The sequence below is a fragment of the Heliconius melpomene genome, chromosome 12 (assembly GCF_056956725.1).
Source record: "Heliconius melpomene rosina isolate 202511_hmr_F chromosome 12, ASM5695672v1, whole genome shotgun sequence".
In the NCBI taxonomy this organism is placed as follows: Eukaryota; Metazoa; Arthropoda; class Insecta; order Lepidoptera; family Nymphalidae; genus Heliconius; species Heliconius melpomene.
Genome location: NC_140400.1, coordinates 10334757 through 10361747, shown reverse-complemented (window position 1 = coordinate 10361747; position 26991 = coordinate 10334757). Strand labels below are relative to the sequence as shown.

The 26991-nt window shown below is 31.7% G+C and overlaps 1 protein-coding gene across 6 annotated transcripts in view; it reads left to right on the top strand.

Moving 5' to 3' along the window:
* Nucleotides 1–563: 563 nt before the first annotated feature.
* LOC146533815 (uncharacterized) overlaps nt 564–26991 on the top strand; it is a 114212-nt gene continuing 87784 nt past the window's right edge. For 3 of the 6 annotated variants that reach the window (XM_085195043.1, XM_085195041.1, XM_085195040.1), the window contains exon 1: nt 564–858. The gene's annotated coding sequence lies outside the window, so the exon portion shown is untranslated. The remainder of the gene's footprint in view (nt 859–26991) is intronic. The other 3 variants (XM_085195046.1, XM_085195042.1, XM_085195045.1) reach the window with 1 other exon arrangement.

Below are 26991 nucleotides of genomic sequence, written 5' to 3'. Positions count from 1 at the left end.
CGATTCCCTTTCGGGGAAATGAATTATTTAATATTTCCATTTCCTTATCACATATCTAATATTACAAGTTGAGTTGAGTTCCCACACTCAACACACAAAGCACATTAGGCAGTGCGTGGGGAACAGTAGGTTACCTCTGCCTACCTCGCTAAATGTATACAGTGTAAAGATAAAAATACTCATATAAAAAGTACATAACAGATTTTTTTTCAGCTTCACGCCGCATACAGCAGGGTAGGTAAAGGGAACCTAGTATTAAGACACTACGTTCCCCACTTTCGGCCGAATTTTAGAGGCATTGCATGTTGAGTGGCGTAACTTAACGCCGCGCTTTGCCTCGACACCAGAGCAAAGAAATGAAAATATAAATATCAATAAATATATAACTTCCTCGAGAGGGGATCAAACCCTCAACCAGTCGATTTTACAGCACACCTGCGCCACAACTGGCCTCTACAGATAATTGACTATTTGTCAATTAAAAATAAGAAATTACCCAAAAAACACCACCTGAACACACCACTGGTAAGTTTTAATCTATGGTAACAAGTCCGCCCAACGCCTCTTACGACTTCAGTCTGTAATAACCTCGCGTCGGGATAGCTCGCGTCCGCTTTCTCTCCATACAAATGCCGTGAATTTTTAATATCGATGTTCAACATTTTCCAATATTAGTACATTTCCAATATATTAAATAAATTCTGTTGTTATAAACTATTATGGAAATAATATATTTATTTATTTGTGTATTTTTCCTAGATGGACTGTAGAGTGTTAATTTTTACGTTGTGTATATAAGTTTTGAAGTGTTTGTCTGTAGGTGTTACCGGGCCGTACTAAAACTTATTTATTGGGCAGGTAAGTTGTTTATAATTAATTATTTTGCTTTTATAATTATTTTGAAGAAATATGTATAATCTTTTTTTATTATATCAATATTTGTGCATTATATTTTATGAGCAAATACAAAAATACTTTTTTTTAATAAGAATTCCATTTTTAAATAATGTGTCACGGAAACTGTAACTTTTTTATTACTAGTAATATAAGTTATTCACAAACATACATAACTACGTCTAATTAGAAACTAAATTTCTTTAAAGTTACTTATCTGTGTAGGTGAGGTACAATTATATTATTAACGAAGTAAATGCGTATAAATTAAAATAATAAATAATTAATTAATATTTATATACTATATTTATTGAGTATACCTTTTATAACATCGATTGATACCAACAAAGAAAATTACGGCTTTATTTGATTTGAAAACGTAAAGAAACATCGACGACGTTTTTATGACAATAAAAAATTACCTAATTTATAAAAAAAATACTAAAAGTATTTTCATAAGCGTGTTTTCTTTTTTTTCTTAAAATATGCAATTGTTTTATTAAGTAAATACACAATAAATGAAATTTGGTATAAAAATACATACATAGATATATCGTTACTAAGTTCATGAAACTGAAGAGTTTGCTTAAACGGTCTAATCTCAGGAACTACTGGTTCGTATTAAAGATTCTGTTTGTGTCGAATCATTCATTTATCGAGAAATGCTATAAGGCCTATAAAATGTATATATTAAAGTGCGGTTTAAGTTACCTCGTGGTAAAATGTATAGGATACAACTATTGTTATATATGTTATATATAAAGTGTATATGATAAAAGACTCAATTATTTTATTATTTAAAACGAAATAGAACTTACTAAAATATATTACATTTTAACCTGTTTTTCATATATATATGTTAGGCCTATGGGACTACAAATTTCATACACTATCTGTTTTTCTTATTAAATTATTTAATTTATATTAACACTAGCGGACGCGCGCAGCTTCGCTAGCTTATTTAGGAGTGAATTCTAATAAACCATGAAACATGTGTTCAATTAAATATTTTTAAGAGTCTAAATTTCAAATTTTATAAAAATCAGTGGCGATTTAAGAATTTTTTCATACAAACTTTCAACCTCTTATTTGCACCCTTAGCGGGAGAATTCTAGAAAACTATGAAACACGTATTCAATTAAATACTTTTAAAAATCTAAATTTCAAGTTTTATAAGAATCGGTGCCGATTTAATTTTTTTTTCATACAAACTTTCAACCCCTATCTCACCCCCTTAGGGTTAAAATTTTACAAAATCCCTTCTTAGTGGATGTCCAGATTACGAAAGTAAACATCTCTCTAAATTTCACGTTTCTACCATCAGTGGTTAAGGCTGTGCGTGCGTCTTACCTCAGTCAGTGAGGACAAGTCCTTTTATATATATAGATTAAGTATTTTGAAAGATGTACCGTTTAATTTTTTAGTTTGTTTTAATTTCAGACTATATTCTGATTATAGCGGGTAGGCAGAGGAAATCTACTGTAAAGACACTCCGTTTTTCACACACGTGCTCTTAACCAGAGCGAGATAATATTACATTACCCCAAGTGGGAATCGAACCTACGTGCCATTACAGCCAGAAGCTCCCATTAAAAACCAACTACAGGTACATTCGATATATATTTAGTCCGTATTTCTTTACTACGATATTATTTACCATAATTGAGTCATTTGTTACAAACAACGTGTGCTAAATGGCCTTAGGAGGTTTCTTCGTGACACAGCCTTACACGTAAATCTTGGCTTCAATTATATAAGTATAATGGGTTTAATTAGAAAATTGATTACATGCCTGATAACGACGTGCCCTACGATGGTATATTATGGTATTATGGAAAATACAATGCTATATTGTATTCTATATTGATAGCCTAAATGGATGTTTTTCATATATTAATATGTATAGAAATCTAAGTTTGTTTTATTTACAATTGATAGCTTATGACATCGCTTGCTTTGCCTATGCTAATTTAACTAGAACGTATTATGTTTTCTTATATTCACGCTGTATTCCGTATATAGCAGGGTAGGCTGAAGGAACCTGGGAACCTAGTCAGGCTGTATCATGCATATAGCTGTGCAGATAATAAAAATAATATAATAATGAATATTATATTCCTATATTCATTTAGTGTTTTAAAAGTATCTTACAAAATCCGTAAGCTTTTACCGTTCAAATTTCAATCTGCAACTCCAATACCTACTAACACGATATTTCCATAAAATACTTCAAATTTATCTCACTCTTATACGTGTACGCTTACAATAAGCGCGGCTACAGACAAAGCACGGCGTTAAGTTGCGCCATTCATGATTCCATAACTCCAAAATTAGGCCAAAAAGGAGAACTGAATGTAAGCAACTTTCGAACTGGGTTCTTCTGCCTAATCTATAAAGAAAATAGCGTGAAACGGGTCCTTACAAAATAATAAGCCAACTTATAACATGACATATTTTGATATGCATTTACCTATTTATAACACAAAAAGAATATCTCGTATATTCCAGTAAGAGATATGGCTAGCAATATATCTGTGAAGTACAAACATCTGTTTCGTAAAATAGCTCGCGAGTACCTACTTGAAATGGTCGGATTATGTCTAACAACTGACGTTGATCTTCTAATTTTACATCCTTATTGCGCTGTAACGACGCATTAAACTTGTAAGGAAAATGGATGTGGTTCGTTTTAATTATTCATTTTATGTTGAAAGTAGATTGGAGATTAATGAAAAGTGGAGAGCGGAGAGTCTGTGTGCCGGTTTTAAGCAAGCAATGTTTTGAATATTGGAACAGAGTGCTTTAACACTAGGTTCATCTGCTTTCAGACAATTATAGCACGTCTACACACTTTTTACAGAGCAGGCAAAGCAATTCTTAAAGATTTGAAGCAGGAGAAATAACTAAATTCTAAGACAGCCTTTCTTATTTTTGAACCACCCTTGCCTATTTATAAATTTGAAATCTATTTTTTTCGTGCAATTTCATATTCTGATTGGACCCTTTATGTGCTTGGCTGGAGAAGGTTAGATGCAGTATTGATTAAATTTTAAAAAAATACTGTTCTACGCACAGTCGGCGGGGCAGATGATATAAGACAACGTATAAGGATAATTATATATGTGTTAATCTTTACACAGTATAAAATAAAGCCGCGTACAACTTATACACGCTTCAATTTTTTAAACTATGAAACAAATTTTGATGTGGTTTTCACTAATAGATAGAGTTATTGAAGGAGAAGCTTAATTTGTACATATTTACCTGAACTTTATTTATATATATATATATACGTGAAATATACGATAAAACGTGATTAAGTAAGAAACATATTTATGCATGGCCAAGACGGAGAATAATTCTTACAAACTGGTTGAAAATGGAAAATTATTATATAATTCCATTTCGGGAAATGAATGATCTTCATATCAACGCTCTGGAAACAAGATAAAGCACGGCGTTGAATTTCGTCACCTTATTATATCTCCGAGTTCTGATGTAATTGACAACCATAAGAGACTCAATTTCTATTTTATTTCTTTTAATTCCTGTATGTTTTTTCAGCAATTGAAATAAAAAAGTTCATCAATTCAAATATTAAAAAACATATTGTGTTTCAATTACACAGACCTTTGTCCGACACAGCGATATTGTTAGTGAAAACAAGAATGGACGTGCTCGTAGCAATTCGTTGCTTGCATCAGTTACTTTATTTATATACTCTCAAGAATTCTCCGCTCACGTTGTTTTACATATTTTTTTGGACTATGAAAAAAATATTATTTATTTTTGCTAGCTTCACGCTTAGAGAGAGAAGTCTCTCCATACATCTTTTCGCCTCGTGCACTGCCAACCTCTTTATCTAGGTCTGGAGGTTCTTTTTGTTTTTACGTGAGTAGATTATTGATACTGTATTTCTTAATGGTTAACCGAGGCTTGCCCCTACCTTTCTTAGTAGGTACCCATAAATCTTTATTTCTGTTCTATCGTCACTTATTCTTTCAACGTGCCCAATCCATTTGAGCACATTCTTCTTCATTCTCACTGTGATATTCTCGTAATTTTGGGGGAATTTATTATTTCCATTTTCTCGCTCCAATAAAAAGACAAAGAGTTCCGCCACTCAATACACAATGTGTCGAATATTGGATGAAAAGTAGGGGACGGAGTGTTTTTACTCTAAGTGGGGACTTAGAGTAAAAACACTCTCATCCTGTACATTCCACATATCACGTGAGTATAGTAGACTTATTTATCCTTGGCAAATATTAATTTAATTTACCTACTAGACTCCATCATCTTCTTAAGTACAAAATAATATTTTCAAATATCATGTTAATATGGAAAAACATCACAAAGCAACCCTTTTCCCATTTATACAGAATTACGTTATCACAATATACAACTCATTTGAATATGCGTTGAATGATGTATACTAATATCGCTAAAAGGTTATAAAATACTTATAATTATGTATCTACATACATTTGCAAAATTATTTATTGAAAATTGTTTTTGTTTAAATTAATAAATGTTGTACTTATTAGGAGTTTATGGTGTAGCGGATGTGTTTGTAAATGTGATTATAAGTTCGATTCTTAGTCGGGTAAATTATTATCCTACTAGCGACCCTCTTGCGGCTTCGCCCGCTTTTATTCATATAATGTATGTTTGCAAAGCACTTAAGATAATGTGAAAATTAATTAAACCCTAATGCAACCCGCATTTTCGTAGTTTCAATAAGGATTTTTCAATTGTTTTACACAGCAAGGATTTTTTAGTAGGTACCGTAATTTTAAATCTGTGCTACTAATCTTTTCAAGTACTTATTAAAATATATTTAAATGACTATTTTAGATAGATTACACGCGAGTGGGTCGCTAGTATTTAAATAATTTTCATAGCATAAAACTCATCGCTGCGCTTAAGAAATAAAAAAGTAATAATAACAGTTCATTCCCCCGAGCGGAAATCGAACTCATAACCGTTGCGTTTACAGTCACACGCTTGTGCCACTGCACTACGGTGGCTTCATAAATAATAGATAATATTTAAAAAATAAAATTAATCCATATTTAATCGTATAATTTAAGTCAATGTTTTAGCTAGATAATTTTTCTCGGTAGTGTTTATTTTATATTTCAACGAAATTCGCTACTTAAATACTAAAGAGATAGAGTTATTTAAAGTGTAGTTAGCCAATAGTAGAGTTCACTGATTCGAATAGAAAAATTAAAGATTTTACATTAAAAATCGTGGATTTGATTCTGTGAGGTACAATTTTTGTTGTACTCTCACGAATGTTTCGTATGTAACAGAGGAGAAAGAGAATATTAATAGAGAGCTAAGACACTCTAGTTTTCGAGTTTCTCATACATATATAGTAATATGTATAAATAAATACGAATATAATTATATAAAGAAAACTAAAATGGTTGAAATGTTTTTGTATGACGAACCGACACAAATCTTTCAGAAGGTGTCAAATTTGCAGAATTTTTACTCACACGATGTATCCCACGCTTAGCACAGTAGGCAAAGGGTACCTTGGAACCTAATTAAGACATTCCGTTCCCCTTTAAGACAGTCCGTTCCCCTTTAAGACAGTCCGTTCCTCATTTTCCACCGAATGCTTGAGGCATTGTGTACTTGAGTGGCGGAATTCAACGTCACGATTCGTCTTATTAGCAGAATGTGAGAATGAAAATAAATCGTTCCCCCGAGTGGGAATCGAAGTTATAACCGTCGCAACGAATTCTTGTAAAATATACCAGTTTTCCTTTGAAATTTAAAGTATTTATGAGTATTAAAAGCGTCGTATTAATAAATCAAGACCGTAATCATGTTCGTGATACCATATCAAGTATTAGTATTTATAAATACCCACGCATTGTTAGAAGCCCTTTAAGGCTTTCACGCGAACAGCTATATAAAATAAAAATTATTTAAATTAATTCAGCTTTAAACGATTTTAGTTATGTTGCGTTATTACCGATAAAATCTATACAAATTATTATTATTAGATTCTAGTCGTTATGCAGGGTACTAGCATGTCAATGTAACGCGACGGTTGTGGGTTCGATTCCTTCTCGAGAGAAGGAATTATTACTTATTAATATATACATTTCTTCACTCTGGTACCAAGGTTATTCAATATACAATGCCTCGCATATATGGCGGAAAGTGAGGAGCGGAGTGTCTTAACTCTATTCTTCCTCTGCCTACCCCGCTATATGCGATATACAGCATGTATATAAAAATATATTCAAACGACATTTTCGTTACAGTGCGTTATTACTGATAAAATCTACACAAGTTATTGTATGACGGGTTATTTCATTTTAATTTATTGCAATTTAACACTTATGTCTTTATGAATAAGGGTTGCTAATTAGTCATTATTGCTTGCTTATAACGTGACTAAGCAAACTTCCAAATAAAATCGTCAATGTCAGGGAATGTGACCGGAATAACACTGAAAGTGCTAAGAGAGAGATAATTTGCGTGAAAGAGTCAGTAAAGTAGAAAAACTATCTCCCAAATAATTTGTATTTTTGACATTTTTAAAGTGTTATTCCACACTTAAGAAAGAAAAATACTTTTTTACTCCTTTAAATCGGGAAACCGTCTGAGAGGCGCGGGTTCAATTTCTGCTACGTTCAATTTTTTATACGTTTCTAAAAAATCTGAAAAAAAAATGTTGTAGCGCATTTGGTAATTGCTTACTTAATTTTACCCACAATTTTTATACATTACTATTAAATTAAATTTAAACCTTTTTAACTTGTACGGTTAAGGAAAAGGAAAAGGAAAAGATTGAGAAAAGCCGGAACAGAGATGTGTATTTTAATGTATAATGTGGAATGTACAGTTAAATTAAAATGGTGACGTCAGAACTATGACAATGATTCTCCTATCCACTTACCTTAATGAAACTTATAATTGGGATACATAAATCAGTCAAATGGATTAGCCTAATGAGGTCATCATAGTGCATTGGGATAGCATCTGAATGTAAGCACAATGGTTGTGGATTCGATTTCAACTCGATGAAATAATTAAAGAAGGTGCCCTCTGTCAACCACTCTGATTTAATAGGAATAATGCGGGAAAATCTTTTTCTCGATTTTGAAGCTGAAAAAGGAATAACTTAATATTACATAATCTTATATATTTCATTTAATTTGCGAACCTACACACTATTTTACGCTTCCCGTCAAAACGCTAACTTTTGAAAAGCAAAGTTCAAACCTATCTAGCTGATGGAAAACCAAACTTCGGTATTGTTCTCCACTAGCTTTACTTCATACTTATTAATATTGTTAAAATATGCACAGAGTGCTTATAGTTAGGGAGGCGAAGCAGCAAACTGTGGAGTCACTCGAGCGTCATGGAGACCTATTGGGTTGCGAAGCTTAGATGATAACAAGAAAAAAATGTCATATAAAAAATTTCGTTTCACCGGTGGGTTGAGGGGTTATAGATTTTCAAAAATGTAAAAAAAAACTGTTCCATGGACATACTCGAGCGCGTCAGATATTGATATCATCAATTGCCTACGTCTTCTTAAGCATGAAAATATGTTAATCTGACAATTTCCGTGGTGGAGGTGGTCGTACGTAAGAGTTAAAAATGGCAAAAAAAATAATATTATCGAGCGCGTCAGATTTTCTAAGTGGGTGTTAAGTGAACCTAAAAAAAAGCTCTTATGTAATAATCTGACGATTTGGATGTGACGCAAGCTCGTAATCGTTGTTTGAAAATACAAAAAAAAATCGTCATCTTGAAATACTCGAGCGCGTCAGATTAAGATATATATGGTTCATCTTCATGCCCTAGACGTGATATCTCAAAATTAGACGATTATTTGAAGGGACTTGCTTAATCTGACAATTATTAATATTTTTTTAAACCAATACAAGAAACGAGTCAGCTTTACGTTGTATCCCGCACACAGCAGGGTAGGCAGAGGGAACCTAAGGTTAAGACACTCTGTTCCCCACTTTCTGCCAAATTTTGAAGGCATTGAGTGTTGAGTAGCAGCACTTAACGTCACTGTTTTGCCTCGACACCAGAGCGAAGAAATGGAAATATAAATTTCAATAAATATTTCAACTCCTGGAATGGAGATTGAACCCACAACCAGTCTGTTTTACTGTCACACTTTGTGCCACTGCGCCACGACTGGCCTCAATTTTTTTATTCATTGAACGCAATCAATAGAAAAGCTCAAGAAATAGAATATAACTAAAAGAATGTATGTTTGAAATAGAATACTTGTATTTATAAAAAAAAGTACAAAAAAAAATTTTTTTTTCTAGTATTTTTTTTAATTTATCATCTTCATTGATGAGTTAGGGACCAATAAATAAAAAAAGAGTGCGATAGGAATAGAAATACGGTGAGAGGAATATATGCAATTCTTAGGTATATTAAACTTTATCAATCAATTTCTATTACTTCGGTTTGTGGAATTTGGCAGATTATATGTTTTTCATAATCCTTGAATGATTCCCTTTAAAATAAAAAAAAAATTAGCCGCGCTCGAGAATGTCCAGGTAACGTTTTTTTTTTACAACTTTGGAGCCCTCTCCCTCCTTTGCGTCACTCTCAAATTGTCAGATTAGTGGAATATACACGATTTAGCATGTAACTAACTTACCCTATCTTAATCTGACGCGCTCGAGAATGTCCGATGATCAATTTTTTTTTACTAATCTGATCCTTTATCCTAGACACGCGGCCATACATAGGAAGCTCATATTTGGTGGAAGTACGTAACCGAGTACAAGGAATCCCCAGTATCTTAATCTGATGCGCTCGAATGACTCCACAAAGTCCCCTCTTCGCCGCCCCTACTATTACTTTGCATAGATTACTTGTAATATAGTATCGATAACATTTTTAGAAAATATAGACGGTTAAATATGCAGGGAAAATATGAATTGCATATTTGGCATAGTCTTAAATAAGTCATAGTATAGTAGTCAAGTGCGAGTCGGAACTCAATTGTATGTCAACAGAAAACGCTTTTGACAGATACACAGGTAGACAAATCGAAATATGTTTTTTTTTAATAAATAATATTTATTAATTAGGAAAGAAAAAATATTATTATAATTTAAAGTAATATGTACATAAAAAAAATTGTAATAAGTAAATAGAAGGAAATTGAAATTCTACACTATTTGTATAAATTCACGTTTAGATTTGAGAGCCGATTATAAGTAAAAGATCAGTTTCTAACTGAGATAGCTCCATTATTGAAACAAATGAATCACTATGTATGTGAATACGATAAGTAGGTCACGGTCAAGATGCTGCTTTTCCAATACATATGTCGTTTTGTTAGAGCCTATTCACTCATCATTCAGTGATAATTATATTGAAGTGTGAAGAGAATAGAGATTCTCTTCAAATTGTGATATAAGATGGAAAGCTTATTCTGTTTATAACTTGACAAACAAATCTATATCTGTTAAATATATACAATAAGGTAAGAGGCATTCTACTAGACTAAACCCAATTTTTTTTGGTTAAATAACAAAGTACGTCGTTGAGTTTTGTCACTCCAAACGCAATGTTTTGAAAATTGGGCAGAGTGTATTGTCATAAGGTCCATTACATTTATTTTCTTCCAAAATTTAATTACTATACCCATTCAAAGTAAAACACTATGCTTCAGACAAACCTTTTGATAAATGATCTTTTTCATTCAATTCGATTGAAAGGTTTACAATTAAAAAAGAAGGTAATTTACGTCTGTCCTAGACAGGCGTGCCCGTGCATCGACACTGTCCCAAGAGAATACCTAATGAACGTCTTTATTGGCTTGAAAGTAGTAGCTATATTAGTTTCGTAGTTATATTGCAATAGATTTAAAATTAGTTATTTTTATTTTGTAGAAGACACTTCGCTTCCCACTTTCCGCCGAATTCTGAAGGCATTGCGTGTTGAGTGGCGGGATTCAACGCCGCGTTTTGCCTCGAAAATATATCATTTACACAAGCGAGAATTGAACCCATAATCTGTGTTATTACTGTCACATTTTGTACCCCTGAGCCAAGACTGGCTATACTATATATACTATATGGTTTAAAAATAATACATCCATCCATTCATCAGCCTTTTAAAGTCCACTGCTGGACATAGGCATCCCCTAATGGTCGCCACTAAAAAATAATAATTTAAAGAAAATGCGAGCTCTAAATATTATAATGTAAATTCTCTGTATATGGCTGTTTCGTTTATATTCAAATTATAGTATTTACTAATTTTGGTAATGTCAGTCAGCTACAAGCAGTAAAAACCACAAGCTAGTGGTCACTTTAATTAAATCTGCATGGCTTAGATTTGTTTTGTTAATAAATATGTTTTCTATAGGTATAACAAGAAATTTTGTGTCATGACACATACACACATATCCGCTAGAGTAGCGGAACTTAACGCGGCACTTTGTTTAACGTGAGTGGTGAAATGAAAATAATTTATCATTCGAGTTTAAATCAAATTCAAATTCCATTTCTTTACCTTATGACAGCTATATTTACCTAAAAACGTAAAGTTGTATTTGTAAAAGAGGATCTTATTTTCAAAAGTAAACGACAGTAATAATATTAATGTACTCTTATATAAATTACCTTACAATAAATATATTTGAAAATATTTAATAAAATTTTACTTATAAATAAATAAATAATTATACGATCAAGCTTTTGTATAGCAAGAATTACTGATTTACTTTTCGTATACTATTACTTAGTTCTCTTCAAATCCCAAAGGGCACATTAAATATCTCGACGTACCAATAAAATATACGTCTAACTCAATCACATTTTTGTAACTAGAGATTTGAATGAAGAGAAAAGTAAATACTTAATATTAGACATTTTTATGTTTAGATTACTTATTTATTTATTTACTTTTTAGCTTTAACTTACTAAATCAAACTGGGAACGAACCTATGACCCGACCTCTAGCACACAAAAATCACTTAACACCACTTGTATAGAAATACAACAAAATAATACAAAACAGCATTTTTATCTTTTAAAAACATCAAATTAACTACTATCAGAGGTAACCTGGAAACCTAATGTTAAGATACTCCGTTTCCATTAAGACACTTTTGTTCCCCATTTTTTGCGGAATTCTCGAGGCATTGCATGTTCAATTCAAATATACAAAACATTTTAGATTATTTAGTATTTACTAATGTATAAGAGAATTAAGGTAAGCGTATAAATGTTGAATGGCGAGGACATAATAATATCAGTAAATTTTTTAGATGTTTTCTAGGGCATAAAGTTAAAAGTAAACTAAAAAGGCTTAAAGGAAACTGGGGCTCTGAAAGTTGTTATCGATAATATTATGTGGTAAGGCAAAATATAAAAAGGTTCTACATCCGATCGTTTAAGAAAAATACCCAAAAATTCAATCGAGCCTTAAATATCGTTATTTTTTTATCACTTTTAATAAATATTCCAAGAGTTGGTAAATCACAAAGAAAAATTATATACTGAGTGACAGAATTCATCACTATAATTTGTATATCGGTTTTTATAATAAAAAAATCCGTTAAAATAAATTAAAACCCACCGCTTCTCAGTCTGATATATTCTTATTGCAGAATGAAAACCTCCAAAATGTCTTAAAGCTATATAAGAATACTTAGATACATTTTTTCAGTTTTGCGTTGTATTCGCTCGGGTAAGCAGTGGGAACTTAGGCTCCCAGTAGGTGTTTTAACATTAGTGTTAAAACACTCTGCTCTTCGCTTTCGTCGAATTCTGAAGGAATTGTGTGTTGAGTGGCGAAACTAGCTTCTCTCGCACTTCCTGAAAATATTAAATATTTCAATTCCTCGAGTGGGAATTGAACCCATAACCATATCGCGTTCGCAAGTCCTCGTAGGGACACTATAATAATTGATGAATTAATATCAGATTTTCAATATCAGTCGCGAAACTCATTTTGATCCTAAGCACCTACATCTTTCTTTCCATTCCGTAGACGTTAATTGATTTATCACGCGGTTAGTGAAGACGTTCCAGGCTTAACCTCATCTTTGCCTCCCTAGACAATACAATTTCATTTGTTATTCTTGTTTAAGTCCAACGGGATTTACTTTGAGTATTTTTATTTTTGTTAATCATTCCTTTTTTTTTAATTAAGTGCAAGTGGTTTTATATAGAAACTGAATTATATATTTTTCTTTTAGTGTTATGCTTGTATTCTGCGCATAGCCGGGTCGGCAGAGAAAATTTATTGGCAAGATACTCCGATCTTCGTTGTCTATTACTATTTAAGTGGTGAAATTTAACGCCAGTTTATCTATTCTATCTCTTCGATCGAGACTATATATATCTCTTCGATCGGGACATCCAAAATAATTCTTCTGAATTATAATCGAACCCTCAACCATCTCGCTTACATCAGACGACGTTGGGGTTTGCGCAATCTGCCTAAGCTGAATAAAAAAATAAACAGTATATTTGTATTAGTACCTACGTCGTATATTTAAGAATCAATAGTTATTTAACTTCCAAGAATATATTCTATTATGCGTCGGCAATTGATCTACATTTAAGTCGGTTCTTCATGCAAGTTTAATGTTACGAGCCCATGTGAAGCTCGGAATGAGGTTTGGAGTCACTAAATATAAATAGACAGACATTACTTGAGATAGTATTTAATGTCAAGTATCTAATCTTAAATTCAATTATATGAGTGAAACTAGCGGCCCGCCCGCGGCTTCGCATCCGTAAATTACGTTATTATTAATTTCTGTCTCCATGAGTACCTACGTCCTATAAATGACGTCCATGCAAAATTTGAGACTCCTAGCATTTGTAATAACGAAGTTGCATACAAACTTTCAACCCCAAAAACAACCCCTTAGAAGTCGAATATTGCAAATTCTCGTCTTAGCGAGCACCTACGTCCTATAAATAACTCCTATGCAAAATTTCAGATTCCTAGGACATGTAGTTTCTGAGATTTTGTGATAAGTGAGTGACCTTTCGATTTTATATATATATAGATTAATTTAAAGAGTTAATTTGATTGTATAGCATAAGTTAGGAGAGCCACAATCAGAACAGTTAACGTGACATGTTGGGGGTTCGATATCTACTTGTGGAAATGAAATATTTTCATTTCGCTCTGGTGTTGAGGCATTTCAGCCACTCAACATTCCAAAATTCAGTTGAAATTGGGGAACGGAAATGTCTTAATGGGAACGGACTGACTTGACACTAGGTGTCTGCCTATCCGACTATGTGCAGGATACAACGTTAAGCTAAAAAAAGTAAGTTCCGCCACTCAACACTCACTTGTCCGGCCGGGAAGTGGAGAAGAGAGACACTGGGTTTTTCACATTTACCCTTACAAAGTGTAAAGCTGAAGAAGAACGAAAAGCTATACATACCAGTACATCAGTCCCGCCACCAAAATGTTACACTAAAAGGAATAACAGAAGACCGACAAGATAAACCGCGTTCGAGTGCTCAGTTGCTGAAACATAACGGAAATATATTTCCAAATCTTCTTTGTATCGATAGGTATATCGCTTTGGTTGGATTTGTTTGCAACTGAAGTTTGACGTTAGTTATTTAGTTCCTATTGAAATAGTAGTAAAAATGTTTTATATTTTACGTATAGTATCAAAAACATTGACACAGATTGAAGCAATTTTCTATTATTTTGTTGACAATTTCCCCGTATGTATTTCTAAACAACCAGCGTTAAGTGATTTTTATCTGCTGAAAGGGGGAAAGGGTCATAGGTTCGTTCTCAGTCTGATTTGCTAACCTCGAATTAGGCTTGGAGAATGAACCGCATTGAAGGAGATTTTTGAAAGTTGTATTTGGCTTCATATCTACTTTATATAATGCAATCAGCTTAATATCACAAAATATTTTACAACGAATTTACGCGAAAATAAGAAAACATAACGAACAATCGTATAAAAATGACAGATTGCAAATTCAAAAGAAATCTTTTGTTTATTTTTAGTTGTAACAAACAGTATTTAAGGCCAAACTATCTATTATTATTAATTTCAGTACTATGAGCATATTAGGGACTGTATAAGAATTGGGAGCCCTCACCAGACCACACCACTTCAGCATCAGTTCTCAAGTCTTTTATAAAACAAGATTAATTACGGCTACTGTATAAAAACTCCAGAGCACCAGATTAACTTGGCTCGACAGATGATTGATGTTCCATCAATCATAGTGTACCAATCACTTGTAATTGTTGATGACTTCATTTTTGCCATTTTTTTACTTTGAAAATAAGTCTATTGGAAATGTTTCAATTAAAATAATAGATTGGTTTTTTAATGGATTATTTTTAATATACGTTTCGAATGCGTTTTATTTTTAGTTTACCGCATTTTTTCTATAATAACTGACTATTGCCTCGTTAACAGAATGAGGAAATGAAAATATTAAATTTCATTTCCTCGAGTGGAAATCGAACCCACATCCTGTCATATTTGTGATTGTAAGTCACGTTTAAAACTTGTTTATTTTATATATTAAACAAAATTTACGGTAAAGCCATTCAGTTCTTCGCTCCGGTTGAGTTCTGCCACTCAGCACACAATGTCTCTGCCTACCCTGCTACATGCGAGATATAGCGTGAAGCTGAAAAAAAGAAACAATTAGATGTATTATTGCGGAGACTTTCAATACATACATCTATTGGCCATTATTTAAATTAGTTAACGAGAACAGATTTTGGGTTCGATTCCCATCCGAGAAACTGAAATATTGTATCGTTTTATCGTGGAAACGGAAGTATCTTATGACTTACTGGGTTCCCTTGTTTCTTCATCTATAGAAAAAACAACAACTTTTTAAAAAAAAAAAACACCACATTTATTCAAAAGCTAAAATTTTACGATTATATAGTAAAATCCGAACACAGTGAAAGCATGTCGCTACCACATAAAATACTTATTAGTACCATAATATAATTCCGTATGTGGGATGGTATGCATGGGTTATTACCCACCCCCCACTTAACGACCATGATCTAGGTTATTAGCGAGTTAGTACGTCTGACATGCTGTAAATGGAGTTAGTGGTTTTTGGTATTTCGTATAGTGAACGCGAGGAGGTTTTTACGCTTATATGTTTATACATGATTTATGAGCCTAGGGGTTGTTTAGTTATTTAGAAGAGTATTTTTTATTTAAGAATATATTATATTTTAATGTGTTTTATACATTTCTATAAAAAATTGAGTTCAACTGGAGCCGAACTCGCACCTCTTGGTAACCATTCAGGCTACTTTTAGTCAACTTAACAATAATATTATTCCACTTTTGATAAAATGTATAAGCAAAAAAAATTTTATAAACAAAAAAAATAAGACTTTACAATGTGAAATATTTTATTCTTATTTTTTTATCTTCACATACATAGCAGAGTAGACGGAGATGTCATGGTGACTTAGTGTTAACACACTCCGTTCCCAACTTTCCGCCAAATTCTCGAGGTATTGTGTGGTGGAACTCGATGCCCTGCTTTGCCTCATTACTAAAGTGAGGGAATGGAAATATTAAATATTTCGTACCTCTGAGTGGGAGTCAAACCCATAACTACCGCGTTTACAAAAGCAACGGCAGTGGCGCAAGGGCACAAGTGTGCTTCTTCCAAATTAAGAATATAAATATTGTACCTATATTAAACATAGCCTTAATTTAATATGTAAAACAAAAATAACTGCATGTCATATAACTTATATATATGTAATATAAAGAAGAATAAAACTACAGTACTGTTTCTGGTGTACATTTCGGACATTCCTTAGGGAGTTTCATAAAAAAGTTTAATGTTTTAACTGAAATTGAACATCCAGTGTCATACGTAATGTTCATATTTTTACTACAAATATTATAATATTTTTGTATGAGATGAAATAATTTTATATGAGACTAGCTATCCGCGCGCGGTTCCGCCCGGTTATGGGTTCGATCTCATACATAGACATTATTGGATTATGCTCAACTTGCTATGTCAATTCGAAAATTGATGGTTAAAATAATAAAGAATAAAACATATTTATATTTATATATAAAATCTTTATTTTTATATACTGTTATTAAATGTTCCTTTTTAATTGGCTCGCTAGGATTAACAAAAAATAAACAGAATTGAGAGGCTGTCCAATACAGTTGCATTAAAATATAGAGTTTACCGAATCTATTTGAAAGGTTATGAAAGTTTCTGAAAAAAAAACTTGATAACTTTTTAAATTTCGATTTCTTTTTATAGATATGTTTTTGTCATGCCATGGCGCAGTGGTACAAGCGTGTGACTATAAATGCAATCGTTGTGGCTTTGATTCCCACTCGGTAAAATGAATTATTATTTGTTAATATTTTTATTTCTTCGTTCTGGTAACAAAGCAAAACGCGGCGTTAAGTTATGCAACTCAACATGCAATGCCTCGAAAATTCGACGTAAAGTGGGGATCGGCGGCTCTTAAATTCAAAAGTATATAAGTATAAATAAATTGTACTATCTCTTAAACGAAAGGGAAGTAGATAATCGAGTTGGTTACCTTTGTTTATCCTAATATGAAGCATATTAAAAAAGCCATCAGTTTGTATGAAATATTGTTCGAAAGAATTATCATATACGTTATTGACGTAAGCCTTTAGGGCGCGGCGTATACATAACTTTCTTTTTCATACAAGGTTAGAACAAAGTTTATGAATTTCTCTAATATAGGTGCCTAACATATAACGTCATAAGTTCAAGGGCGTTTGTTTAGTTTGGGAATTACATTTGGGCGTGTAATATCCTTTTGTCACGATCGTTAGGTTAATTTTTTAACGATGATTGGGCAAGGAAATTTGAAAATAAACGCTAAAAATAGTAGTTTATTAATTGATTTTTATAACGTGAATTATTCAGGCCTTCATGGCGCAGTAGAATAGAGTTTAACTATATGTGTATGTCAGTGGATTCGATTCCTATTCGTATTGAGAATTATTATCAATTTCCCGAGACATTTATAGCAAGGTAATGTACGGCGTTGAGCTACGCCAGTGGACTCAAATTTGGCCAGTAAATATAAAAAACGTATTTTAACTGTAAGCTCTCTCCGTTTTCTCTGCTAGAGGTGCTAAAATATAAAAGGAAATGAATTCCCAACAACTACGAGTATATCGTATACTAAACAACTGCTTTGTGGAAATAGTTTTAAAAGTTTGCAACATTTATCCAATAATTTCACTGAATATTTAGGAATTTAGTTCCTAGAATTGAAATGTGCATCTGGCGATGGAGTGTTGCGATTCATTTCAAACTTTATGGCGATAAAACTTTAAGAAAATATATAAAACTTTATCACTTTATTCAAATGTATATATTTTTTTCTTTTAGTTTCTATAAAAATATTCTTCTTCATAATCGTTTTCTTCGTAAAAATGTTTTATTTTGTTATGTAAAATCGACTAGCTGTAAATATGGTGGTTGTGGGTTCGATATTTATTTATTTTTATACAAATCATTATTTAAATAAAAAATATGATCAATTTTAATTTAAACTGCTGTATCATTAGTAAATTTGGAATTTATTTTTTATAAAAAATCATTTTGGTCACATTTAAAAATAATCTAAAACCAGCGATGAGTTCTAAAGTTGGGCGATGCGTGCTGAACGGAGTGCCTGAACACTGAGTTTCCTCTTACCCTGCTATATGCGGGATACAGCGTGAAATTTGTTTTAATTTATACTAACTACAAAAGACTCATTAAAATGTGAAACGAGTACGAATCCAAGTTAAAATAACAAAATTCAAAATAAACTTGCTAACAAAAAGATTTACAGCGAACACGTAGTGTACGTACTGTGCGACAAGAATGCTTGACTAAACAATGATAGGGCTAGCTGGGAAGACAATACAATTTTCCATTTTCCTTAACATACGAATAAAGAGATCGATATTTAGTTGTAGATAATAGATGTAACGGAAGTTTTTGTGTTTAATAGTTTTATTTCAAGATAAATATCTTAGCAGGGTAGGCAGAGGAAACGTAGTGTTAAAACACTTCGTTCTCCACTTTCCGCAGAACTTTCGAGGCATTGTACGTTGAGTGGCGAAACTCAGCGCCATGCTTTGTCTTGCGAGGAAAAGAAAATAACTAATTCCTCTGAGTGGGAAATGAACCCATAGCCGTCATGCTTACAGACATAAGGTGCATCACTGGGCCACGACAGCCTCACGGTATTTGTATATTTAACAAATGTAAAAATAGTCTATTAAAAGGTTGTTACCTTTTATATATTTTTTTTTCACTAATAACAATTTAATATAAAGATATTTTTTAATTTGCCAAACTTAGAGGCAAAATCCCACAGGATAGATTTATGGGATTTATACATATGAATGTTTGATTAGTATGCGGGGAGTACCATTCTAATTTAAATGTAACTTTGCGTAATTGCTTTAGTATCTTTTAACTTAAGGATTACGGCAGCTCTCTAATTTTATTTGGGAACTCTCGTGGGATAATGTGTAAGTCAAAGTTAAGTAAAGGGAAACGTAATTTTGTAATACAGTACGAAGATGACTATTAGTATTAATTATTTATTGTTATAAGCTAGTAAACAATGATTGTAGGTTCAATTAAAGGGAATTATGAGATGCAAGATATTTTTTGTCAAAATTTGGCTTGGATTTCGTAAACATTCATTGAATGTTTTTAATAATTAAAATAATTTATAAAATGAATTGGTTCTCTCTGACAATGTCACGATCCCTGAAAATAAAAACATACTTAAAACTCTCTAGAAATATAGATTAGATAATAATTAGTGTTTAGACACTCTGTTTTTTGTTTAATATACGAGTTTATGTTTGCCTACCCTAATATACGGTTAAAATTTACTACAAAATAGTAGAAAAAAATAAAAAAGTAGTTCTTTGTATAAAATTGACAAAGAATAACTATATGTTGGTCTCTATTTACCTATAGGTAATAATAGGCAATCGAACACGTCCTTCGACGTCTTTTACAAAAAACACAAGAGTTCACTCGTACAAATCGATACAATGAATAAATAATTAATTAATCACCATGAAAAGTGTGTAAGGTGAAACTGGTCAGTGATGTGGAACTTTTATGTAGATATATATTATCTTTTATACCATTAATGGGAATAGAAAGCGTTTAGTTCTGCTACTCTATCCAAAATGTCTCGAATTAACGCAGAAAGCAGAGGAAGGACAGACTTGAAATTATATTGCAAAAGAGAACCATACATAGGTATAAATATGTACTCACTAATATGATACATATAAATAACATACATATATATATATATATACCTACTAATGTTATAAATGTAAAATTTTGTGAGATTGATCTTTAACGCAAAAACTACTGAACGGATTTGGATGAAACTTAACAGTGGCATAGCTTATGCGTCAGATTAGATTATCATCATCAGAATTTGGCTATAATATAACAGTAGTTTAAGCGGGCGAAGCTGCATTCTTGAGCAGAGAGAGTACATGTTTATAGTACTCTCTAGATGAAGAAACGAAATTTATAATTATTTAAAAATCCAACTACAGCCAAATGATATATTTAAAAACAATTTTCATATCATTTGCTTGCTTTTCTTTATTTCAATATATTATTCTCGTTTTACGGGTCAACCCATAACACAGGTCGTGTCTCTTACTGCTATCGACCGACCACTTGTTTATATTCGTACATTTGTGCTTCCGAAGTAACATTTTCGATATCCATTAGCGGAAGCTATATCCGGAATTGAATAGAAATTATATACTTTGTTTCCTTTATACTTATATCTGAATAAGAAAATCTTTATTTTATTTTTCTTTTAATGGGGGATAAATGATTTCTGTATACTGACATTAAAAGAAACTCAAGAATAACTGGTTGAAATTGAAATAAAATTAATTGGAATTTTGTGTAAAATATTCCATTATCGAGAAAAGACTATTTAACCTATTGAACATGCGGTCAAATTTAGCACTATTCTTAGTTATACTTATTGTATAAGGACGCGAAGTCAAAAATGATTTTTATATGACCATATTCAGATGATATATTCAGTATAAAATTACTTCGTCCATCAACCATCTACCACTATATATACTAATGGGAAATAATTGGATCTAGATTAAATTATCCTTTACAAAACTGAATTTTTATGTGCATTTTCTTGAAAAGAAATCGAAAAAAATAATAATATAATATTGGTATTTTGCCGAGTCGTTGCGAAGAGATATAAGGGCGCGACAAGTTGTGGATTCGATTCCTACTCGACGAAATTGCTGTAATTATCTCGTTTTGGTAGCAAGACAAAAAACGGTACTACTAACCACACAATATCTCGAACATTAAAAATCAAAATTATGTTAAATTTGAGTAAAGTTACTTACGTCAATGTAGGTAATAGGTTCTGTAATAAATTATGGTAAAACGACTCGGTAAAACGTTCTGCCTAAATGCCGTACTCACTAAAAATCGATATATTAGTTTGTAATACGAAATAGATATAGAGTGTTTATGATTTGATGTGTTTTCAGTAAATTGGAGTCAAATTTTAACAAGTTCTTTTTTATTATTTAGTTTAGTTATATTCCAAAATCAAATATATCAGCTTCACGCTGTATCCTGCATCTAGGCTTTTGTCTTGGTGCCAGAGCGAAGAAATGTAAATATAAGATAAGATATAATAGAAATAATAATTCCCTCGATTGGAGATCGAACCCATAATCGTTGCGTTACAATGAAACCCTAACATAGTTATATTCTAGACAGAAAAATTGTAAATTTGACATGGGCACTCAAATTTGTCATTTGTGTTCCTTGGGGAGAGAAGCACTACGAGGATTTCCGGAAATTCATACAACGGAATTTTACGTTTACGTAAAGCGCACGAAAAGAATTCGTATATGGCCTTTTCAGTAATAATTAGACCAGTAGCTATTGAATGATTGTTAAAGCGGAGTTTTTATATATATTTCTACATTATTTTAATTATAAGTATTGGTTCTGTATGTTGTTGATGTTTTTAATAAATATTTATATCTTTTTTTTTAATTATAAAAAATGTATACCTTGTATACATAATAACTTGTGCAGTCATCTAATCATAAAAGTGTGCTAAAATTATTCTACGAAACGGCCAAAGCAAATATTAACATAATATATGAAGTTGAGTGAAAGCTTGTGAAATTAGAAATGAGCTTACGGTGCTTTCGTTAAAATATACATTATATTTAGTATGAAAATCGTAATTACTAGATTTTTTCGTCTTTCACAGTAAATTATAAATTAGTAAAAATTTTACTTGCCTAAATAATGCGTAGAAGAATTAAAGTAATCTCAATTCTAATTCTTCTTCTCTTTCTTCTATAACTATTCTTTATTACTTATAAAAAAAATACACAATGTACTTATTTTCTAAACAAAAGTAAAATATTGATATCAGTGTAATAAAACGTTTTATGTTTATACATTTTTTTTTCTTTAATGTCAATTGTTTTTAAGCCGTTCCAAATGGCAAATATAATATCTTTGTATCTGTCTTACTGATAGCGACTCGTTACATCCTTTGGATACGGAACCCTAAAAATTACACACTAGGTCTATTTTGCATATAAAATTCACACATACAATTTTGAGTTTCCAACATTTATAATATAGTTAGAGTTTATTCTATATGTTAACAAATTACTTTACGTTTAACATATGCTGTCTATAAAACCTAGAAGGCAAAAACATTAATTATGCAAGAAAATAAGAGTCAGAAGGAAAGTTTGTAATACAGTGTGTTCACTGAAATATGTCGAAACCCACGGAGTGTTTATTTTACTTTGAGTTTAGACATTTTGAGTAGGTACTCTACAAATTACAAATGTTAAGAGTAAATACGGTTAAGCTAGTAAGAATACTTTTGTTGACCTTTAATATATGTATGTATTTTAATATATGTATGACTCAGTTATATCAAATAATTACAGATAGAAGTAGTTACAGATTCGTTTTCCAGTTATCATTTATACGTATATTTTATATATTTAGTTCTAAATCGTTTGTCAGTGTAACAAAAAGCAGCGTTGGGTTCCGCTACCTTTTACGCAGTGTCTCTAAAGTAGGTAGGATGTGGCGTGAGGAGTTCTTTAATCTTATGGTTGAGATAAGAGAGCTAGTTTGGCTTTATCCATTTTAGTGAAACCTAATTGCATTAATACTGAATGATATTTATATGTTAGTGGTGTATGGAATGGTTTAAATAACTCATATAGGTAACTCAATTGCAGGCAATTTACTGCCACAGTATAAATTATTTTTAGAGATAGATATGCAGAAATCGTACTACATATAAAAATTTTTTATTAGTATTTTACGATTTCGGTATTTTAGGTTTCTCTCTGTATTTCTTAACAATTATCTATACAATATATAATTAAAGAGAATTATAAATTATTTAATCGATATACTCGTAGCATACACCCTATGGAGTTTATACTGCGTAGTTTGATAAGAATGTTCAATATGCGTGTGAAAGACACACGTGATATTGTAATAATATAGTTTTAAATGCTTTCTTTGTTACTAATTATTCTATTAAATGTCAGTAGGTTTTTTTTTCTATCTAAGAAAATTTTTATAACTAGATATTGGTGGAAAAATTAAAATTGCATATAAAGTATTATATATGGTGTAGTGCGCAGCCGTGGTATAAGCGTGTTTGTAAGCGCTACGGTTGTGAGTTCAATTCCCACTCGGGGGTATGAATTGGTATTTATTTATTAATATTTTTATTTCATCTCTCTGGTAACAAGGGAAAACGTGGTGTTTAGTTCACGCAATGCCCCGAAAATTAGTACTTAACACTAGGTTCCCTCTGCTTACTTTGCTAAGCTAGTTCAGTATTATTTTTCAAGTAAATATATAACTTAATTCAACTTTCACTAAAATTAGCCTTTCTGCCTTTTGAAGGGCTATGTTTTTAAAATTTTATGAAATAGATAAAAACTACTTATGAAGAATTACGAAAATTATCCAAATTTTTCATAACTTTTGTTACATATTTTTTATCAATTTTTTTTGTACATTTTAAAACGTATTTTTCCATAAGGACTAACAAGAACATATATTAAAAAAGCTATATCAGTAACGCTATTTCACAGATAGTTAAAACCTCATAATTTTGCCACGTCCGCGTCCACGTAAAAACAGTTTCAGCTCGGCTCGCCATAAAGTGCATGTGCTACTAACACTGTGTTACACTAAAGTAATTAACCAAGGGAGGTTCACTTTGTTTTTTCCATGTCTAAAACTAGTTGACTTTATGCGTACAGTTGTTTGTTCAGATAAAGTGTTATTCTCTATTTATTTCATGAATTCTCTATTTATATATTATTTCAGTTTTTCAGGTAGGATTTTTTGAATGATGTGGTCTGTTAAGGTAAAAAACATGATTGAGAATTCGTATTCTTAGAGAATTATTTGTTATAAAGGTGTTTTGCAAGTTAGTTTAAAAAAACGACACGTTTTTCTACGTTGATTTAATACATACCATGTTATATATAATTTGGTCTCCCAATAAGCAGATATCGCAGACAGGTTATTCTTAGCACGATATATATTTTAGCTTACTTTACTATTTAATAGCAAACGATATGTCAATCTAAAGAAAATAATTTAAGAAAGTTAGGAAATTACTAGAAAGTGGGGTTATCACTTCCAAAGTATAATTGTTGCAAGACAGATGAGTTTATTGTAATAGAACGAAAATATATTATATTTTTTAACGAAACTTAAAGATTCAGTATCTTAATTTTAATTCAATAAACAAACAATTCTTTTTACATTTTTATATAGCTAAATACAATTTGCATTTTATATACTTTTACGCCCTACAAAGATGACAAGGAAACATCTAAATTCCTTTATCTATCTAAACACCTTAAGTAAGATTAAACCAATTATTCCCACCAAAAGTGAACCACAAAAAGCTTATTTTATTACGTAGTAATTACGGTAAAAGTATCTCATTTACTTTGAAGAAGACTAAAAAGTATTCTCAGAGCGGTATTCTACCGATGCGATGGCGAAACGTGAGCGCAAAGCTAATTGCTGTACTCACAAAACTTAATCAGATTCTGAAACTCTTAATTACCACTTTGTTCACAACAGAAACACTGACTTTTTATTTTGGTTGATTCTTCTCTATTAGCAATGATGGTAAGAAAGAAAGTGAAAAGAATATTCGTTCGTTTTCGTTAAATATTAATGTTGAGTCAATCGGGGAATTGAAATTTTAAATATTATCAATTCTTTAAACACTAGTGACGAGGTAAAGGGCGGCGTTGGGTTCCGAAAAATATAATGAGTGGGGAACGGAGTATCTTAATACTAGGATCCCTCTACCTATCCTATTACATGCGGGAAACAGCGTGAAGTTAATTTTGTTAAAGTAAAAAAGTTTTTAAAGTAAATAATTGCACAGCTGAGGTATGCAAAGCCGCAGGCGGTTCACTTGTCTATATAAATTATTTTATAGAAGGGAGCATTACTATTAAATCTACTATCTACCTGGCTTTATGTCAAAACGAAGAAAAATGTACTCTCGACTGTACCGTAATGTCTATGACTCATTTCTGACATTAAGCTGCTCTTAAGAAGTATTGCGTTGAATTTTCGAGTATTTTGTTGATTTCGAATGAATAAAAAATAATGGAGTACCTATCTACATAAAAAGGGATGATTTTTTTTCGAATTTTGTTCATACAGTAAATACTTTTAATATATGAAAAATATTCACAAAATGTCCTTTATTTTTTTCGTTACGAATAGCTTTACGCTGAGATATTTTTAAGACATTGCGTGTTGAGTGGTGGAGTTTAACGCCGCGTTTTGCCTTATTATTATAGCGAAAAAATGAATAAATGAAAATTAAAGTGGGAAACGAACCAAGAACAGTTGCGTTTCCGTTTCCATTGCGTTAGGACAACCTATTATAAAGAAAAAAAAATATGGGTATATTATTATGATGAACTTATTGACAGATTTAAATTAATAATTTAAATAAATAGAATGATTTTTACAAAGATTTGCCTTGCAAATATTTGAGACATAGTTCCTGTGATCTATTCTGACGTTAAATTAGCGTAAAGTCGTATGTCACATCCATGAATCCGTCAATATCGGACATTTCAATAATTAATAGCACTTGGAACAGGGGCTTAGAGATCGCCAATATTGATTGTAATTAGACAATTTGCAAGCCCGATTACATACTATTGTATTATTCCTATCTCTATATATAATAAAAGGATAGAAAAATCTATTCTGTAAATGAAACATAAAAGAAAATAAAAATAAGGTCGGTTAACGTATCGATTATAGAAGCTAATTTTAAATATAACCTTAAGCACACTTTATCCTGCTTAATATAATAGATTAGGTAAAGTGAACTTATTACCGAAGGGAAGAATTGAAAATATCATTCCACCAAGTAGGAATCGAACCTCTAACCTGTCGCGTCTACAGTCACACGTTTGGGCCACTGCGCCATGACTGTCCTCAAAGCTATTTAATTTATTATACAAAAAAATGTTTATCCCCATTGTCATACAAAACAACAAATTTTGTTCACGCACAAAACATTTTTTTTGCTGATTGTTACGTTAAATGAACACGATATTTATGATTCTACAATTTGAATTGTCCGTATCCATTATTTGCGGTGGGAAAATTTTACTTAATTTCTATACAAACCACTTAAAGCTTGTTTTACAATTCCAACAAATAAAGAACTAAAATTCAGTTTAGTGTTCATCATGTTGAATTGATTGTGATTAATATTGTTGGAATTGCATAGTATGATAGTGTTACGCCGTCTTGGCGCAGAGCAGAGTGGGACTGTAACGCGACGGTTGTGGGTTTGATCCTCGCTTGAGAGAATTATTATTTATTAACATTTTTATGTCTTCGCCTAGGCACCAAGGCAAAAAAGCCTGGCGTTGTGTTCCGCCACACGCAATGCCTCGAAATGTTCGAGTTTAGTGGGTTCCCTTTGCAT